Consider the following 6,021-nt stretch of genomic DNA (forward strand, 5'->3'; position numbering starts at 1 on the left):
TGTGGGCTGCTGGATAATTCCCTCCCACCCCAGCACACCTGGTCTGAGGACAGAGATCTCCCAAACCCAACTCCTTTTCCAAATGGAAATCATTCATTATCTCTGCCAGTGAAAGAGTTTCTGCTGGCAATCTGGGGCCCTGTGAAGCAGCAAACCTGCAGACACAAAGCCAAATTTCACCTCTGGGGTGCTGGAGAAATGTGGATTCCACAGGAGCAGCTGCCAAAGGTTTATCACTGCAGGAGCCAGACAGGACAGCCCTGGCTGCCTTCCCCTGGCATCTGCATTCTTTTATTTCAGAGGGAATGGAGATTCAAACTCCAAAAGATCAGGAGGGGTTGCACTGGTGTAATCAGTTTTAATTTGTCACTGATCTAAGAATAAATGAGTGATGGTGAGAAGAATAAATGAGAACAAGCTTTTTTAATTCCTTGCCTCCTGCAAGCCAGAGGAAAATACAGTTTTCTTGAAAATGCTGTGTGAAAATGCCTTCTTGAAAAATGCTGTTTTCTTGAATATGACAGAAGACTTTAGGCTAGTCATTTAACTCAAAATCAGGAGGTACCTGCTGAGGGGAAAATCAGGAACAAACAGATGTGAAAGAATTGCTGGCATGGTTTAAGATGTGCTGGTGAGGTGGCTGATGGAGCCCAGACTGGACAAGTGGGAACCAGAGAACTTCATCAGGAGGAAAACCCGAATATTCTGAAAGTGTTGTGAGAAGCAGTGACAAAACAAGCACTAACAAGAGAAGTGTACTGCCAGCAGGGGACTTCCATCTCAGACAGGCTGCAAAAGAGAAGGGAAACAAATAAATATGATGGCAAAACAATCCCCTCAGGAGACAGTTTCCCCCCCAGTTATTCTTTTATGAATTACCACTGATATAAAAATATCTGTCTGTGGTGGAAAGGAGAGGAGGCTCTTTTAGCCTAGAGCCACAGCTTGCAGCAATATCTGACTCTGATAGAGCAGGGGAATTGCATGGAAAGCTGAGAAAGCTGCAGGGAAGGGGGAAAGTGGATATTTCCAAACGTATCTTCTTTCTGCTGGGTTGTGAGGGAATCACAAACCCTAAATGAGCTGCAAGGACTGGATGAATATGTGCTCAGTACTGTGGGTATTTGAGGATCTGGCAGAGCTGATGAGATGAAATGAAATGGCACTGAGAGCTGTGTGCCTTTGCTCTGCAGCCCTGGAGGTTTACTGCACACAGGGGTGGCAGAGACAAAGCCACATCCTGGGAAACGCAACCTTCACAGAGGCAGAGAGGCAGAAGAAAACTGGATCAGAGAGCAGTGGCTGGGGAGGGATGTTTGTTGAACACAAAAGAGCCTTCTGGAGATGCTGCCTGTGCCCTGGAGGAGCAGCCAGCCATGGGTTGAGCACATGACATGTATGCATGACAACATTTTTTTATTTTTAATTTTTTTTTTAATCTAATTTTTTTTAATTGACATGAAAATGTTACTGTGTTTAGCAGAAGGCCTTCTGGAAAATCCACCTCAAGCTTAATTCCAGTTGATCCCAGACCTGGTTCTTTCTAGGGAGGTGCACTGACCAACACATTTCCACCAGTTAACAACTGCCAATCACAGTGTGTCATTAAAGGTTGTTGTGAGACTACTGCACATTTACACTATATGAGTGTCTTGGTTTCAAAACACAGGTGCCTGCTAAGGAAGGCAGGATCCTCTCCTGAAATGGAGAATGTAAACCCTCTCCACCTCTCCAAATTGCTATGAATTTTAAATTAAGGGGCTCTCAGGCAAAAATATGGGAGCAGGAAATAACAATTCTTTAATAGGGGAGAAAAAAAAAAGGATAAAATAAAACAATGCAATACACCAGAACAACACTGACAGAGTCAGAACTCAACCTAACACCCTGTGGGTCAGGGTGTTGGTAGCAGTCCAGTTGGAAAAGTGGCTGCAGCCCTCCTGGAGTGTCAGGGGTGGTTCTGTGGGAGCAGGGATCCTGTAGAAAAGGGGTGTATTCTTCCTCCACAGATCCGTGGAAGGAGAAGCAGCTGCTGCACAGAAATTATCCTATCTGTGCAGAGCACACAGCATCTTGGGCACCAAAATGCTAAATCCTGGCTGTGGCAGCCAGGAATAATTAGAGTAGAATGTGTAATAACAGCTATTACGTAATTGTTTTGGTTCTGATCAAAATTTAGCACAGAGAACAGATTAAATTTAAAAAATGGAGAAATAGTGGGCTGAGAGAAGAGTTGGCTTCCATCATTGGACTTAATGGATAACACAATTTATTAGAAACAAAATAAAGTTAAATCTGTCTAATATTATGAGTGTTACACATGATTGGGCATAAGAATTCGTCTGGTGTGAGGCCAAGTGTCAGCTAGAAGAGCATTTAGTAATTTCTGGTGTTCATGGTCTGGCCAGAGGCACTGGCAGGGGAGAGCTGGGCAGCTCCATACCTGGAAGGCAGCAGATGATGGCTGGACAGGCAATTGCTTGGAAGCTAAAAAATAAACCCACAATTGAGGTAAAAAGAGATTTCCATTCTGTTTTCATTTTTCATGCCCTTTTGGAAGGGTGAAACTTGCCAAACTGAGCTTTAAAAACTAATTTTTTAGAAGGTGCTTTACAAATGTAAGACCAACACCGACTGTTGCCCCAAGCTCTTTATTGTGAGCTACAGAAGTATTTTAGCAACAGAAGCACCTGAAATCTTTGTGATGCCAAGTAGGTCAGTTCAAATCAAATACTGGGATGAAAGATGGAAAATGATGGAAAATGATGGAAAATGGTGCTCTGTGCCCTCATGTACCTGCTTCCCTCTGGCTGCTTTTGAACCTGCCTGCTTATTCAGCAGTTTCCTTCTGGGGCTGATTTCCTGTATTGTCCTACCAGACATTTCCTTTTCCTTTCTCATTGGGAGGTCTCTGCCTTTCTGACTGTTGTCTAATAACCCTACTGGAATGGCTGGAAAGTGCAGATGATGTGACTACTTTGTTATATTATTTCTAAGCATAATGAACTGAAAGCCTGTGAAAACCTAGAGTTGCACTATGACATCTTCATAAATACTGGCCTCTGTTGCTCTTTAATACAAACCAAAGAATAAGAGCTAACCAAAGTGCTTTAAGTTTTGTGTTAAGGGGAAAGATCTGATTTGGGGCAGAGTGTTTCTGCTGTCCTGTGAGAAGGATAAGAGACTTTGCTGGAAAAAATCCTCAGCCAAACTGAAGACTCACAGAAATTGGTGTTACAGCTCAGTGTTTGTCTGAAATACGTGTGAGAAAGAAAGAATGATCAAGATGTTTATTTAATTGACAGATCTATGCAGAGGAGAGAATAAGTGCATTCACTGCATGATAATTTGATACTTTTAGAAGAAATAAACAGCAAAGCTTTATTGTTACTATTCATTTTGCTGCACTTGTCAGTAGATCAGGTTTAAGAGCTGGTAGTGGCTCAGATTCCCCCAAATCCTCCAGGAATACCTTGCACGGAGAAAGTGATGCCAATCTTGTTCCCAAGCTGAGAACCAGCAAAATAAGCAGTGGATGGTGAAAATGTGTCTATGATTTGCCTGGCTGAACCTGGGAATGCAGTAGCAGAGGGTCCTGGTGGAATAGGAAAATACAAGAAATTAGAGAGGGATAAAAAAAGGCCAATTCTTCATGACTTATTTAAACCTTTTCCCCAGTGTTTGTCATGGAAAGTTACTCTGAATGCAGAGTGGAAAATATTGTTCTCCTAGCCATGTTAAACAAATTAAGTCTTATGGTATTAAAATGCAGACCAAACACTTCCAGCCTCTTAAATGAAGTTGTGCTAACATGATTTTTTTGGAGGCTGGGGGTTTGTACACCATCTGCCCTGCATTATCAACAGGCAGTGTTCTACATGGATCAAGAAAGAGCTGAGTATTGAAGCCTGAGATTTAGCCTGGGTAATCCTATTTAAATTCCTTTTGAAGTTTAATTGTTCAGTTCATACGCATAAGTTGAGGAAAACTTCAGGGTTTTAACAACTACACAAAGTAAAGAATCCTAATAAGGGAAAGATTCAGGTTTGTTCAGTTACAGCTCTACATCTAATCTTCTTTATTAACAGATAGCTCAGAAAAGTAGATTTCTTCAGTGGTTTTCCAGGTTTAATGAGTTTTATTTTTCTTGCTACACGAGTCTCTATATTGCTGTAAATGTTGGGTCAACGGAGTATCCAAGTCATGGTCAAGGTGGGACCAACTGCATTTGAAAATGCACAGAAAAACCTCACAGCAGAGCAGGGAAATGAGCACAGATTTCCAAGCTCTTTTCTTCCTGCTTTCAAGACAGAGGAATTTTTCTATTTGTGTAATAAAAAACTGGCAAGTGAAAAAGATTGACCAACATTGTAAATTGTAACATTGACCAAAACATGAATAGTTTGAATAAAAAAAACATTTATTTTTTATTGACGCCATCTTTCCCTTCCTTGTGCTTCTCCATTTGAATGACAAATTTTCTTTTCTTTTTTTCTTTTTTCTCATGCCACAATTTCTTCACCTTCCAGTCTGCTGTCTCATACCCATCTCTTTAGTTAACACACTGGACTCTTCTATTACCCAAGTTCCCCAATTCCTGCTCTCATCTGTTCTGTCAGACCAGCTACTCTCTAAACTCAGAATTAATTTTCTAAATCTCTGCTATCTATCACTAGAGTGCTAAACAGACAAGCTTTAATTTCACCTGCTGCTGCTTTCATCAATTAAATTTCATTTTCAGTGACAAAGAGGAAAGATGCCAAGTTTTATGGTAATTCCCATCAACCACTAATTTGAACTTGTCAGCATAGCAGCACATTTTGACAAAGATTTACCCCTGGGAAAATCTTTGTCTGCTTTTGTGCTGAGGACAAGAGATGACAAACAATAATGAAGTGTACAATGTTGTCAAGAGCAGTCACGGAAGATCATCTGTTAATTGTTTCCTTCTAGTACCTTCTGGAAAGCTCCTTATTTTTTTTTTGCCAGAGAAGCAACTAGTTTGAATTGGCTGCTGGGTGGAAACAACTTTCTGATATCTGTGCAGAAAGACCCCAATCAGGAAATTTAATATGCACATATTGATGCATTTTAGGACAGCCAGGTGAATGGAAAGTGTGGTCAAGTATTAAAAACAACTAAAGAAAGATTGTTCTGTTCTGGTTTTTGACTTCTTCAAGGGGCCAAGATGTTCCTTGTATTAACTTTTCTAATAATATTGCCTAAGATAGCTGTGGTATTTTTAGGATCCCTTATCATGGGAGGAAAGATGAATCTGACTCCATGTTCTTAGAAGGCTAATTTATTATTATTATACTATACTATACTATACTATACTATACTATACTATACTATACTATACTAAAGAATGCAGAAAGGATACTTAGAGAAGGCTTAACAAGATACTAATGAAAAACCTGTGATTCTCCCCAGAGCCATGACATAGCTGGCTGTGATTGGTCATTAAGTTAAAACAATTCACATGAAACCAACCAATGACCAGTTGGAAAACAATGTCCAAACCACATCCGAAAGCAGCAAAACACAGGAGAAGCAAATCAGATAATGATTGTTTTCATTTTATACTGAGGCTTCTCAGCTTCCCAGGAGAAGAAATCCTGATGAAGGGATTTTTCAGGAAATATGATGGTGACAGATAGCCAAGAGTGTGGTGGGAAATCTCATGTGGTGACAGATGGGCAGGACAGGAGGAGGAATGCCAGGGCTGATTTCCTTCCCTGCTGCAGTGCTACTCCCCAGGGCAAGGGAAATCCTCCCAATCCTCAGCTGTGGGAGTTTCTCCAGCAGCCAGGAGAGCTCCCAGCAGCTCTGGAGAAGGGGCTATAAAACACCTGACTGTCCTTAGAGCTGCAGCAAAGGTTCCCTTTTCAATCAAAACGATCAGCAGGAAGAGAAGAGCCATGAATCACCGAAACACAGAAGTTTTTCATCCACCCTAATTACTTTCCATAGGGAAGGCATTAAAAGTCCAAACTGCCCTTGTCAGAGGGTTCCAAAATG

The sequence above is a fragment of the Fringilla coelebs genome, assembly GCF_963513975.1.
Source record: "Fringilla coelebs genome assembly, chromosome: 8".
Lineage (NCBI taxonomy): Eukaryota > Metazoa > Chordata > Aves > Passeriformes > Fringillidae > Fringilla > Fringilla coelebs.